At 41.7% G+C, this 15,595-nt stretch overlaps 1 protein-coding gene across 3 annotated transcripts in view; it reads left to right on the top strand.

Moving 5' to 3' along the window:
* Window positions 1–15,292: 15,292 nt before the first annotated feature.
* The window catches only part of STRBP (spermatid perinuclear RNA binding protein), a 90,604-nt gene continuing 90,301 nt past the window's right edge, over window positions 15,293–15,595 (top strand). For all 3 annotated transcript variants that reach the window (XM_026657279.1, XM_026657278.1, XM_026657277.1), the window contains exon 1: window positions 15,293–15,375. The gene's annotated coding sequence lies outside the window, so the exon portion shown is untranslated. The remainder of the gene's footprint in view (window positions 15,376–15,595) is intronic.

The raw sequence follows: 15,595 nt of genomic DNA, 5'->3' as shown, positions 1-15,595 counted from the left end.
GGGATCTGGATGGTGGGCTGGTGAGCTACTAAAGGGATCAGCATCGCAGTAAAGGGACAGCATCTGTGACAAAAGTCAGGGTGGGTCACTTGTCATGGTTTATTCATGGGGTAATCATCAGTAAGTTAACATTTGTAAGCACGTGGGGGACACGTGGGGGACACATGGAGAGGATATCAGGAGGATTAAACAGAGGGGAAAGGCAGAGGATGTCCAACTGGGCATTATGGTGGGATTTCATCACACGGTGAATATATTCATCTATGCCTCAGGGCCAAGAAGGCATGCACCAGATCACAGGGCTCTAAGAGTTAAATGCAATGCATTCTCCCCGGAAAGAGTGGAGGCAGCTCCCATATGAAATCTGAAGGTACAGCTTTTTCTTCTGAATAAAAAATTAAAGCCAGCATCCTGCTCCGCTCCACTTTAGAGGGACGGCACCTTTTAGTTTTTCTTGCATTCCGTGCAATAGTTTTGCTGCTTCAGCAACATTCTCCAACTCATTGCTCTCATCCTGAAAGAACAATGCTGAAGACAATCCTTAGAAAGGTATTCAGCCCTCCACACTTGAAAATCCTTAGAAAGAACAGTTTCCACTAAACACCTGAGGATTAGATCTCCTTCGCCTGCCCCTCTTTCTCCATATCCCTTGAAGGTTCCATCCTCTGTTTCTGGCAGGGGGAGTCCGAGTTGAATCTGTAAAGCCCAGCAGAACAGAGAAGACCTTGTTTTTTTAAGGTTTCAGCTGAAAACTCCCCAAACATTAAAGGGGATGTTTTCAAAGGCACAAAGGGGAATTGGGCACCTAACTGCCCTTTGTGCCTATGAAAATCTCTTCTTAAATGGCATGATACTTAACTTGTCTAACTCAGAAGGGATGAGGTGATTTGAACCTAGGCTAACAAGCGTATTTCAAACCTGGAGGTTAGGACTGCTAAGCCATCCCTTCATCTTCCAGGCTGGAAATAATTTGCACCCAGTTTTCTTTAAACAGTAAATATCCTTAAAATGGCTCAAACTACAACTACAGAACTCTGACACTGGGACAACGTGGTCTGGAGCTGGAAAACAGGACATTCTCATTGTAATAGTACCCTCTGGGTGCTGCTGCCAGCATTCAGTGTTAAAAGGTAGCATTATTATAACAGAAGCCATTATATCAAAGGCAGTGAGCACTTTTTGCATAGTGTTTAACTAGTGACATATTTGCAATATTTCTTGTAACACAGATTGTGGCGTTTGGCAAATGACAGTTTAGTTTTTATGAATTTCCATCATCTTTCAGATAATCAAGTGCCTGATTAATCAGAATGTCAGCTCTCAGAAGTCAGAATGTCTGTTTTGCAGCCCTCTTACAAAGACACACCATGAGTGCCTTTCAGTGCCAGCATGGGAACAAGTAATCTGTAAAGAAAGAAATCTTGAAAAGGTCAAATTACATTTGCTTAAAAATACTCTTTTCACCTTTAAAAATGTGAACTATAATTAGAGTGCTGAAGCCCTGTTAGAATGGAAGACAAGAGAGAAGCAGCATCACATGGAGAGAGAATGCAGCATTTCTGTACAATAGGTTATTACACACAAACCCAGAGGAGAAGACTGACAGATGAGCAAGCTTTTGCATTCTCACTAACATCAGCACTGTTGCCAAATCTTGGATTATTGCATCAGTAAACAGTGAGCCCTTACAGTTAATATACTGATTGGTTTTTTTTCCTAAAGGAGAAAATTAGCATGACACCATTTTAAATATCCCTGCTGTTTCCCTTTAAATTTTCAGTAGGACACTTTGCCTTTGGAGCTGCCAGTGCTGTGACCTTGCTGGAAGTTACCAAGCCACACATCAATTAGTGATTGCAGAATAGAGAAGTAGTGTTGACTGCATTCTGCATGTCCCAAGGGAAGAGCAGCTGTGCTTCAGGGTTCAAGCAACATAAGCCTGGAAGATTGTTATCCTGTGGGAGTGCTGATATGCAGGTTGGCTACTGACTGCAAGATTCAAAAATGCAGCAGAGCTGAAATAAAACGAGAAAAATCTTTTGCTTTCCCCCTTCCCCAACTGAAATTGTACAGTTGTTTAGAAACCGTTTCATTTTGCACAACATAAAACCCCAATTCCACATGAGTATTTCCTGCTATGAACACACCCCTGCCATACCAACTATGACACCCCTAATCAGCTTTCCCCACAAAGAAAAATTCTCAATAGGAAATTATCCTTCGAAAATACTGCTTGTTCTATACAAATCACATTTCATTATTTATTATACTGAGGGGGGAAATTATTCAAGTTAAGGTTAAATGTGAGTTTCTGATCAGAGATGAAAAAACCGCTGCAGAATCTTAGAAGAAAGTTCCTGGATTTTTATTAGAAAAAGAAGGATGAAACGCCTCATCAGTCAGATGGGTGCTATCAAAACACCAGGCATTTCCAAAACGCTCTAAGCAAACATTCTTGCCTGAAAGGGAAAATGAACTAAAAAGGAAGGCTGATCTTAAACACACACAAAAAAAGCAAACAAAAACAAAACAAACAAAAACAGCTCTGATGTGGAGTATGGTTTGCTCCAACAGCACTGAAATCTTGAAGCTACAGAAACAGACTATTGCTCCTTCCCAATGATCATTTGGACTGTTTCAGCATCCATTAGCCAAATAGGGTGACCAGATGTCCCAATTTTATAGGGACAGTCCTGATTTTTTAGTCTTTTTCTTATATAGGCTCCTATTACCCCGCACCCCCTGTGCCAATTGTTCACATTTGCTGTCTGGTCACCCTATAGCCAAAGAGGTTTTACAAGCGTTAATTAAGTAAGCCTCAAAAACCCTCCGTAAGATCGGTATTATTATCCCCCTTTTATAGACAGGATGAACTGAGAAACAGAAGAGTCAGGTAAGTTAACCAAGGTCACTCACCAAAAATAAATAATAGAGTTGAGACTGGAATCCTGTAATCTAGGCATCCAGTTGCCTGTTCCAATCACCACATATACTAATATGTGGCTTCCCTGAAACTTCCTCAGAAGATGTGATCTATTTTCCCCCATATTACACATAACTCCTACTGATGCATCAAAAACAGACCCTTCACATACACAGCTATTTTCACCTTCTCCTCTGTGTGGAAGACTCAGACTCTACTGTAGACTTCATTTAAGGAAGCAGGAATAACAAGATTCAGAGCACTCCATTTCTCAACTTTGTTAGGGCCCACTGTTACCTGGAGTTCTCTGTTTAGTACCTTTCACACACAAAAACATAGAATTACATAGTAAAAGTAAAGGGTGGGGGGACAAAACTTCCGAACAATCAAGCAGGGGAGGAAAGGCAGCCTCCAGCTTTATGGAAGCCTAGTGACACAGCTGACTCACTCTTCTATATATGATTTTGGAGAGACAAGTCCTCATTGTATTATTAGGGCTAACTGCTTCTCATAAACTCTGTGGTATGGATTATTTTGACCTGAAAGTGGTGGCTTGAATAATAAAGAACCTAGTAGAGGCCTCCAAGTTAAGTTCATCTGTCTCCCTGTTCAGCTTGGTCAAAACAGAACTTGATGCCTGCACTCCAAATCTCCAAAATAAGAGCACCAGAAGCCTCCACTAAGTGCTGTTCAGCTAGCCATAGGCTCCTATATTCTCATCCTTTTGCCCTTCCATTGTTCTCTGGAAAAGGTCCATCAACAACTCACCTCTTGTCCCCAGAAAAGATTCAGATAATAGACCTTGGCTTCTCTGCAGGTCAGTGGAAGTACTTTAATACTTCACCTGAGTAAAGCTGCTCTAAGAAGCATTTCACTGACACTTGTCCAGGCCCACACAGGAATTCTTTACACAGAATTCCCCCATAACAAAACTGGAATGGTCTTCTCTTGGGACGCATCTACACTGCAGCTGGAGGTGTCATTTCAAGCTTAAATAGATGTACAAACACTAGTTTTGATTGAGCTAGTTTACTAAAAACAGCAGCCTAGCTGCAGAAGCACAGGCTAGCCACCCATGGACAATCCTGTCCAAGACCCTAGGTAAGTACTTGTCTGGGGATGCCACCACTGCTGCGGCCGTGGCTACCCTGCTATTTTTAGCACACTAACTTGTGTGCCTATGTGTAATTTTCAGCTCCGATGGACAATCAGCTGCTGTCTAGATGTACCCTTAGAAAAGTGATATGCATAGATGTTGAGTGAAGCGCTAGAAAATTTATAATGAAGATTTGTATTAGCACCTCTGTCCATGAATAATCCCACTGACATCAACAGAACTACCCATCTTGTTCAAAGTAATCAGCATTCAAATCTGGGGAGCAAGAGACTGGCACTAGGACTCAAAACTCTGTCCTTTGTACAGAACACTAACCCTCTAGGCCACCAAGATGAATGCCTGAAGAACATCTTAGGGCAGGTGGATTAGCTGGGGAAGTTCCAGGTCTAAGATGCAGCTGCTGGATGAGATATAGTTGCATTTTCACTGCTGTGTGGTTACCAGCTCTTTAGTATTTAAATCAGTACATAAATATTTCACATGGAACTTGGGTTAAAATAAGCCTTCTGCCTGGTTATTGCAATGCTACAGCATTCTGTCTGCTTGCCTTAATTTGCAGGCAGCTATAATGCTATTTGTGTGACAGAGAATTCCGCAAGGCCTCCCAGCAGAAACCTGAGAAATCAATAGGTCTTAAATAAGTAATTAGAGGAGCTGAAAACATTTAGGTCATCAAATAGTAAGCAGGATAAATAAAAAATCATACCTCTCTCATCATCCGTATTTAATATGCTTTTTACATTTATTTGTTAAGTTAAAGCTGCACATCAAGAGATACCAGAGGGCACAGGAGGCAGAACTGCTGAGAGGCAGCTATGATAATCATACAAGCAAGAGAGGATAACAATGCAGTTGAATAGGAATTATTCAACTGGTTAATAAAAACCTCCTGCACAACTAATGAGGAAAGGGGATTCTAGCAGCCTCAAAAGCATGTAGCAAAGAGCAATCAGAGAAAGGCATTTCTATGTACACACACATTATATTATACACATGGCAAAATATGCATAAAATATGCATACATAGCAAAATTGCATAAGAATTTCTATTTCTGTTTAGAACTTTGAGGTTTAATATGTATGTTTGCCTTCAAAATCTGAATAGACCATAAAAAAAAAAAAGGTAAAAATGTAGGAACCAATCCTGCAAGGTTCAAGGTGGGGTTTTTTTTGTTTTTTTTTAAATGGGTCCCCTGACATCTCTCCACTTCCCACTGATGAAAACAGATCTGGGCAAAAGGACTTCTCTACTCTGATTATAATGCCAACTACCACCACTCAACGCTTAGCTAGGATTTCAGGGTCACTGATTAACACTCACCCCTTGCTTCTATCAAAAAAGGAGCAAACCTGTACAAAATGAAATGTACATGGGATGGAGAAAAGGGACATGAGGCTTAAAAAATAATGAAAAAAAAAAAAATCAGTGAAAATAAAAAGTTTTTATACCAGAAACAGATTGAAAACAGAGAAATTAACATTTAGAGATGAAAAAGCCCACTAATTATTGATGTTAAATTCAACACCCGCAGGGAGGGAAGCTGGGTTTATTTTAGAAAGCAGCATAAACATTAAAGATGAGCCAAATCATTTAGAAAAATATGGGTGCAGTACAGAGGCTCATGTTATAGGGGATATTTTGCTTTCAGCCTTGACCTGGAAAACCCTTCTATTCAAGGGCCTCTTTTGAAAAGAGGCCCAGTCCTGTTAATTATGCCATAGGTTAGCAATATAGAGACCACCCAAGTTGTTTTCCCTTTGGAACGATGACAGCGTTTCAACCCTAAACTTCAAAGCAGAGGAGAAAGGCTAGTGGACCACTTCACTGTGGGACCCTGATGACCCCCCCACAATCCTCCGCTCTTTCCTTCTCTGCCCTACTTGCATCCCTCCTCGGAAAAATAGCCCCTTGACTATACAATCAGTCCTTTAATAAGGACACAAATATTCCCAAAGGTATTTGCCTCCTTGCCATATGCATAAGCCTCCCCATATTTACATACATTGTGTCCTGTCCACGTGATACAAAGGATGGCCAGGTTTCCTGTTTAATTCATTATCTCTCTTCTCTTGTTAGTTCAGTAAACACTGACCATGTTGATTTACACCACTGTCGAGATAAAGCGGTTGACTGCTGACCACAAATGTAAATTATTCAGGGTTCCCATGATTAAAACAATCAAACCATTTACTTAAAATTGTGTATTACAATTTAATACACTTACAGAGGCTCAAGACAGTGCAATTAAACAATCCAAATGCTTATCCATACAGTCCAGCCCTTTTCTGGACATTTACAGTAGAGCGATACAGTACTATTCTCCCCTGCCCTGTTTAGAAAAGTATTCAAATGGGTAAAAGGGAGTTGTGGACAAGGGATCGGTCATGAGAAGCTTAATACCATTACTCAATGATGGGAATCCTGACTGCCTAAAGCAAGTACCTACAAAACACTGTGGAAGAACCTGCAGCCTCAGGCTCACCAGATCCATACGCCAATGCAGAATCTTCTTGCTATTGCCTTTCTCTGCACAGACAGGCTGGGTAGTATAGATGCCCTACAACTCCCAACATTAACTTCCTAAGTCCTGCTTAGGGTGTCATAGGTGAAGAGAAAACTCTAGAAGCTTCCCTCAACAAGAAGAGAGAAACAGTAAAGGCCTGCTGGTACATCAGGGCCCTGTTTTTCCAAATTAAAACTTAGGGATGTTAAGGATTTGGAGATGCCAGGTGGCTCATCAGCATCTTGTCCTTACTATTAATTTCAATTGGATTCTCATTGAAAGTTAATAGTTTGACAGCGTCTTCAGTTTTCAACTCTTTCAGCTGTGGAAACCCTTCCTTGTTTCATGTTACTATGCAGATTTGTAAGAGCACGTTGACAGACGTGGATGGGGACTGACAAAGCTGGTATGCAGAGAGATGGCTTGGCATGTCCACCAACAGGACATGGGTAATGTTTGCTACTATCTTATGAGTGAACTCTGGGCTTTTCATGAATAGTATCTGTTGACTTGAGCCAGGAGAGACTGAAGAGTACTATCAAGGATCAGTATCATCAGTCTTTGAGGGAATGACGGCTAATAATACACGGCATCTGCAATCATTTTTTACAGCAGTGTATGTACCCCAGAGTCATGACACTGCCCTTCTATGAACAAGCATGGCACACAATAGGATATCCATATTTTTTAAAAATCTAGTTCCACAATAGGAGAGGAGAAGAAGAATCCTTAAGATACACAGGCCTGGAAAAAAATCAGGCATCTGATTAAGCAAATATTCAGCACAACATTTCTCCCCTACTTGCTGAGCACACCACATTTATTTTTGATAGTGGCAAACAGGTGGTAGAGTGGGATGAAACTAGGTTATAACAAAGACAAGCCTGGCAACACTGATGTAGCTAGGGTGTCTTAGACTTTCCATGCTAAATCCAGATTGCTTTTTTGGGATGGAAGGGAGAACGGCTTATGACTTCAACATGTTGTCTTTGCACTTATTCTGTAGAGCACCCAGGGTTATACACTTTTTGGTGTTATATAAATAATAAACTATAAACAAACTAACCTGACAATCACCCACTCAAGCAAAAATCCTGAGTGAACCAGTGTGTTTAGTACCAAGCCCTGAAGTTCAGACTGGTCAAGCACCTGGGAAACTGAAGTCCAGATTTACAGCTTCTCTGTGTTGAAAACACCCTGCCACGAGCACTCAGACCCTCAAAACTAGGGACTTGTGCAAGAGCACTTCAGCTGATCACAGCATACCAGAAAAAAAAAAAAAGGTTGATGGAGTTGTCTCTCAGGGGTGTGAAAAATCCACACCCCTTAGCAACATAGCTATGCCAACCTAACCCCCAATGTGGATTTTTACTACCTCTGCCTAAATTTAAGGGGTAGACCAGGTCTTCGTTTGTCCATCTTTAGAAAAGTGATAATAAGAAGCAATATTTTAAATGGTCAAAAGCAGTGCACTTCAGACTTTGAGAAGTATCCATTCGCAGGACATTTCATCCAGCATGACAAGTCCTTATGGAAAATATAAGTGGATGGGGATAGATTCCCCACAATTAGTGGCACTTGTGAGTTTGCTGACTAATTGAGATTTGCTAATAGAAAGGTTCTCTCATTTCTCAGGAACGATTGCTTGAAAATGTGCCCCAACAAAACAGTATGACCGTAAAAGGAGTTATAAACAGTGACTTCTATGATACACAAGCAGTGCTCTAGTGGGGCAATGTTGCAAACATAAGTAGTGGATATTTCAAAACTCATCCATCTCGTCTGCATTTCCTATGGTTTGTGACTCCTCTTTCTATGCCCTCTAGAAAGAACACAGCTACTGATATGAAGAGAAAGTTCAATCCAACTTTATTTGCTGAATCCTCACTGCTTCCTCTTCCCCAATCACTCCAATGATAGAATGTTTCCTTCTATAGTTTTCCTCCCCCCCCCTTTTCTTCTTCTTCTTCTTCTTGTTTTTGCTTTTAAGTATAGTTTTGCAATTGTATTTTCAGTCCCTTTGGTTTCTACTACTCTGTGGGGTGACCGTTCATCTGATTTTTTTTTTTTAATATTCTCTCTTCCTGAATGCAGCTTTCATCCACCCTCCACTTATTCCCCTGCTCTCTGTGACTGCTTATATTGTAATCCTTTATTTCAAATCTTGTAGTTAGTGACTTTTCACCTTCTGCTCTCTGTGGGGCTTTTCTATATAAAGCCTGGTGACATCTGACTCACGTACTTTCTACATTCTTTTTCTGTCCCCATTTGCTTTCTTCCTCCCCTTTGGTTTCTTAGTGACTTCTTTCTCCAAACTTATCTTGTTCTACTTTTCTATAACTTAAAAGAGTTATAAGTTGGAAAAGTTGCCTCAGAAATGATTTTCTAGTGTGTTGTTATTGCAACCAACTTTTTGTTGATTGTGTGATTAAAGACAGGTAGATTTGTCATGCCTTACTGAAATTTTCTTCCAAGATCTATGCATTTGCATATGAGCACTTGGCTTACCATCTTTCTGATTGCAGGCTCCAGTTCAGGAAGGTATTTAACCACGTGCCTTACTTTAACCATATGAGTAGTCCCATTTAAATTTATGGAATGTCAATGGGACTATTCATATGCTTAAAGTTAGGCAGATGCTTACGTATTTTCCTGAATTGGGGGCCTGAATTTAGCAAGATGGCATGTAACAAAGCCCTTTTTCCCTTCCTCGGTCTTTCTGTTATTTCCTGGTCCTTGTGAGGTCTACTGGACTACTCACGTGCTTAAAGTTAGGCACAGGCTTTATAATCTTCCTGAAAAGACCCCATTTGGAATTTTACTTTCAGCACTTTAACTCAATCTCTGGACCAAACTCTGCCCTCAGATACAATACATATCCTATTAGCTTTAGTGGGAATTGCGTACAAGAGTCTGAAGGCAGAACTTGGAATCTGTAAAGAACTGGGTCACTGGACAACGGATCAGCCTCATAAATAGAGTTTCCTTTTTTTATAAAGAAGAATACATTAAAAACGCCTCTTCTCCTAAACTCTGTTTGAATCTTCTCATTGTAGATAAACACAAACAAGCCCTTAAAATGTGATGGATTACATATCATACTTGCTCACTTAGTGTTTCCCCCACCCCCTTTATTATAGCTAATAGCCATTTAGTCTTCACTACAGTATTTGTAGCTGTTGTTATATCATACACTGTATGCTGACCCTTGGGGCTGCCTCACTGCAGATTTCACTGTCTGGTTCATTGCCTCCAAACATAAAATCAGTGACAAGCAGCAACTATAAAGCCCCTTTTCTATCCTCTGCCTTTTTGTTATTTCCTGGTCCTCATGAAAATGGTTTCATAAATTGGTCATATACACCAGCTGCTGCCCTGTCTCTATCTTTTACTTATTATTGGTAGTTGAATTTCTGCATCAGATATACAGTGTATGGAATAATTTCTTCTGCATTAGGCTAATCAAACCAACTCACAAGGCTGAACTCTGCTGATTGCCTTACACATGCAAGTAGTCCCATTGAATTCAACAAGTTCAAAATCAGGTCCACTGCTTTCAATGGGACTACTCACATGAGTAAGATTTGGGCATAGTTTGATGCATTTTGTTATGCTAGTGAGTTTAGGAAATAAAAGTTCCAGACTTCCAAGTAAATTAGAATGTCTACTAGACATAATGTCTAGTTCTCTGTTTTCTAAAGTGACAAAGAACAGAAACACAAAGTTGTTCAGATTTTTGCATTATTAAGGGTTTGTGTTTTTTGCACTAATATGCATTTTGTTAAACTTTTATCAGTCCTTTACTATTTGAAGCAGCATTATCTGAGCACAAAGTTGGGAGCCAGGAACTCCTGAGTTCTAATCTCAAGACTCACTCTGGAACCCCACTTTGTGTCTATTTCTACAACTATAAAATGGTGATAATATTTATCTGCCTTACAGGAGAACCACAAGCATTAGTTAATGTTTGTACAGCAGTTGGATTCTGTATAGCATTATACAGGAACTATTATTATTTGATCATTTCCTAATAAATCATCCATCTGTATTTCTGAGTTTTACATTTTAAAAAAATTCACACTTATTTACACTTCTAACTCTTCTGACTCTTACTCTCCTTTTTGGTATTAAGTCTCTCGTATTCCCCTCTGCACACACCCCAGGTAGCAGTTGGTTCATCAACTTATTTAAATTTCCATTTAATGTTAACTTTTTGTGTGAATGAGAGAGAGAGAGAGAGAGTGTGTGTGTGTGTTTTTAATTACCACTTCTGAAACACTACATTTAAACATGTTCCAAGGATAACTTCAAATCTGATATGGTCACTAGATGTGTTCATTAATGTTGTTTTTGTTTACGATATCTGCCTCATTTCCTAGGACTTCTAAAACATTCTTTGAGCTTGGTTACTCCTAAAAACCATGTAGTGAAATCTTCCCGTGTTGCTGTAACTTCAGACAGACACATACACTTGTTCAAAATACATCTGTGTAAGCATCCAAAATCTCCTGAGACTATTTCTTTGATCCTCTCTCCCTGTATTAGCATCTTAGATTTGTGTGTTACTCTTAGTTATAATTGGTTAGATTCCAATTACATACTTGTTGCCGTATAAAACCTATGTAATAATCTAAAAATCTGACAGTCCCTTCGTTGAGGATCTGACAATCTAAGAGATAGAAACAGACAGAACAAGGCACAACAGAATACTCAGAAAAAGTTAATTGGATCCCCCCCCACACACTTTAGAATGTTTACGTTTCCACATTTTGGAAGTCCCATTATCCTTTTCAATTCAAATCCAAGTTCAAAACTAAATTCATATACTCTATTTCTTCAGAGGTAATACCTACACTTCAGATTTGGCTGTGTTCGTGCCACGGGTACATTTCAATCTTTATTTAGTTACTCCAAGGATATCACAGTTCTTATTCTGTCCATATTACCTATGTCCCATCCTTGTATACAGTGAGGTCTGGTGTTATGAGCACAGAGCTGAGGGCCTATCCTTAGCTATGCTACTTATTCTGGGTATGGCTTTAGGCAAATCATTTCACCTTTCTGTCTCAGTTTCACCATCTGTAAAATGGAAAAAATAATACTTACCTTACCAGTGTGTTGGGAGGATTAATTGTCTGTACAGTGCTTTGACCATGGAAAGCATTATAGAAGTATTATTATTGGGCACCCAAAATTCCCACTGAAATCCCTGATTTTTGAGTGCACAAGGAAATCAGGTTCAGGCCCTATATGATACTTTTGGGATAAATTCTGCCCAGAGATGCATGCATATGGCTTCCAGTATAGCCACCCATATGCAAGAAAATCTCTATTATGCCAATACACTACCCCAATAAAAGAGTTAAGTTTATATCTTTCAACGTGTATCAAGATGATAACCCCTCATTAATGCCAATACACCTTGTAGTGTAACTCAGATCCTCACCACTGGAATGTCTTTACACCTTTAAATGCAACTTTCTTCCTTTTTCCCCACAGATCCCTAAAGAAAGATGTTAAATGGCTTCTTTCAAAGCTCAGATGTTCTTTCCCTTGTTACATTTATAACCTTGTACTGCAGCACCAAAGCTCTTGCAATCCCCTGTATTCTAAAATAATCCATCAATCCCCTCTCCTCAATGCTTTTGCCCTTGGCAAAGCACTAGCCCAAGGGAAAACAACTCAACAGAAAAATGTGAGATTTCATAAAACATATAATTCAGACCCTAGCTGAAAATCTCTCTTTCCGACCTCTGTGAAAGCTCCACTTTCTGAAACACATTGACAGTCTCCTGCAGATTTTTCTTTCTTTGCTACATTTTTTGCTCCTCTGTGCAATCACTCCACCCTCTTTTTGCTGTCCCTTCCATTCCATTATCTCCTCCAATATCCTTTCCCTGATCTGAGTTTCTGCTGCGTCTTCATCTGCAATCATCAATTTCAAATAAAATACCATCTCTTCACACCAAGTCCTTGGACCAGTCCTTGATTTTCTAGCAACAATTTTCTTGTCCCTTCTCAAAACAGAATTAGAAAAGGCAGAGGCTGAAATTTTTAAAGCAATACAGGGAGTTTAGCCAGACATTTTTCATTGCTTTGAAAATCTTCACCCCAGACTTTAAAGCAATGGTAGAGATTTCTTGTAATTACTTTTCTTCTAAGCCACAAACATTCTAATGTTGTCCCCAGTTTACATGGCAGAAACGTGAGGTGACTTATAAAGGTATAACCAACTATAAATCTCGGGTGATGGCTTAGATCCCACTTCTGCAAAGACTTACACCCATGGTTAACTTTACACACTGTGACTATTTCCACTGACCTCAATGGGACTATTCACAATGCATAAAATTAAGCACACCTGTAAATATTTTCAGGATTAGGGCTCAAGGACTCCATGCACCTAGTGTAAAACATTGTCCTTCTCAGTCAAATATCTCCTCAGCCCATGTGGTGCGGTATGCTGTGCAGACTGGCTTTTCATGCCTTCCATCCCAGAAGTGTTCACCTTTAATTTTTACCAAGTATAGTTTATTACCATGGGCTAACATCTTGAAAATTGGGTGTGTAGACACGTAAGCACCTGAAAGTTGGTGCCGTCAATTTCCACTGACTGATGTTCCTACATCTTCAGAAAAATCTTACTTAGGTACCAAATTACAGGTTTATGAACTTAACTTTAGGCACTCATTTGAAAATATTGGCTAGGGTTGCCTCATGTTTTAGGGGTAAACCTATGGTAATCCCACTGAAGCAAAAAGCTATGGTTTTCATCAAACAGGCACCCAAAAGAACCCATACTTACAGTTTTTGCAGAGCTTTAAGGACACATCAGTGTTATTTGATCGAGATGCTCTACATCTGAAGTGATCATGGTAACTCCCAAGTGTTCATTCTGTCCATGAAGTTCTAGAATGGACAGATGACCTCGGTTAGGAAGAACTATTGCAGGAAAGCTAAAGGTTGACTTGAATAAGAGAATGCTGGGGTTTGTCTTGAATTCCAATGAAAGAACTGGCGAGCAATAAATGCTAAAGTCTTATAAAGCCTTATGAGGGTAAATACAGACTGGAGACGACCTGATCTAGAAATCTGTGTATGAGTAATTGCTGAAGGATTTATCTGGAAGTGTTGCCTCTCTCCTGAATTTACATACTTTTCTTACTTGATATTGATTTATCTATTGGGTATAAATCATAGAAAGGCAGCATGTTATTGGAGCAGAGGGATGGGAGTTTTATTCTTCACTCTGCCACTGACTCACTGTGTGGCTTTGGACAAGCCCTTTCACCTCTCTACGTTTAAATGTAACTGTCTATAAAATATTGCTTGTACACAGACAACTGCATGAAGGGGCTGGTGCACAATAGTGTGACTTTGTATTGGTTAGGTTCCCATTTTTATCTTGAGTCTGATGATTTGGGTTTTTTTCCTTAAAGTTGCAGCTCTAGCAGTCAAGTGATTATGGGTGAATCTCAGCTTTAATTAAAACAACAAGGAGTCTGGTGGCACCTTAAAGACTAACAGATTTATTTGGGCATAAGCTTTCGTGGGTAAAAACCTCACTTCTTCAGATGCATATAGTGAAAGTTACAGATGCAGGCATTATATACTGACACATGGAGAGAAGGGAGTTACTTCGCAAGTGGAGAACCAGTCTTGACAGGGCCAATTCAATCAGGGTGGATGTAGTCCACTCCCAATAATACATGAGGAGGTGTCAATTCCAGGAGAGGAAAAGCTGCTTCTGTAATGAGCCAGCCACTCCCAGTCCCTATTCAAGCCCAGATTAATGGTGTTAAATTTGCAAAGCTTTAATTAAGGAAGACAAAAAGTCATTAACCCTTGTGTTTGTGGGGAAAGGCTGGAAAATATGACCCTGACCTGTTTAGGGAACAGAAAGCAAATGAGAAGAACCCAACATTTATAGGTTTTTGTTGTTGAATTTTGTACTTTTTTAAAGCCAGGCTCATGGTTTTTGCTCACTTGGTGACAATAATGCCTAGGGGGGAGGAGGTGAAGGGAGCCTGCTCTGCCTCCTGCTCTGGGGGGGGGGGGAGTGGTAACAGCTCCCTGGGTCTGAGGTGAGGATGAAGAACCCCTGCCCCCACCTACCTCCACACCTGTCCCCACCCCCACCTGCCGCCCCTGACTTCCCCCACCCCAGCACACCTGCCCCGCACCTCAGCCCCTGACTCCCTCCCCACCCCCAAGGGAAGGGCGGAGGGGATTCCACCAACTCGGGTACGAAAGTTGCGCAAGCACCACAGCCTCACCTACGCTAGCGGCGGCTAGCGAGCTTGCATAAGAAAAGCACCCTCAGGTACGGCACCAGTGCCGGGAGCCTTACGGAAAGTCCGTAAGAGACACTGACCTCTTTGAGGAGTTACGGAGTTTACGTAAGGAACCGTCTCAGGTGCGGCCTCGGCCTTCCCTAACCGGCAGAAGTACGGAATCTCCGTAAATCCTAAGGGACAGGCGGCAGGCGAGGTTACGCCGTTCACGCAAGGAGCGATGGTCTCAGGTAAGGCACCTGCTTCTCGGAGCTAGAGGACTTTACGTCAACTTTGCAAGGCGGCATTCGCCTGCCAGGGAGGCGGCTGTTAAGTAGTTTGCGTTGTGAGGGCTGGCATCCCTACGTGGTTGGCGTAAGGCGCTCTCTCAGGTGCAGAGAGGGGGCGGGCTCGCGTTGCCCGGCAGCTCCAGCCTATGGGGGCGCGGGGCGTTGTCACGTGCCGGAGCCCCGCTCGCTGCTGCGGAGCCGGAGGCGCTGGACTGGGGGACGGAGCCGGGACGGGGACGGGGGCTGCACTGGCGGCGGCGGAGAGCGGGGTAAGGGCGCGTCGGGGCCCGGGGCCTCCATCGGAGACACCCCCGGGGGCGGGGACCGGCCCCTGCGAGCGGCGGGCGAGGGCAGGACACGGCACCGGTAGGGGGAGGGGGGAGGTGCGTGTGGGGCACTGGGGGGTGGGGTGCACGGGCAATGGGGGGCGGGGTGCACGGGCCCCGGGGGTTGGTGCGTGTGGGGCAATGGGGGGCGGGGTGCACGGGC

This window comes from Terrapene carolina, unplaced genomic scaffold (genome assembly GCF_002925995.2).
Source record: "Terrapene carolina triunguis isolate 2854851 unplaced genomic scaffold, T_m_triunguis-2.0 Scaffold238, whole genome shotgun sequence".
Lineage (NCBI taxonomy): Eukaryota > Metazoa > Chordata > Testudines > Emydidae > Terrapene > Terrapene triunguis.
This window is presented reverse-complemented; position numbering and strand designations above follow the sequence as displayed.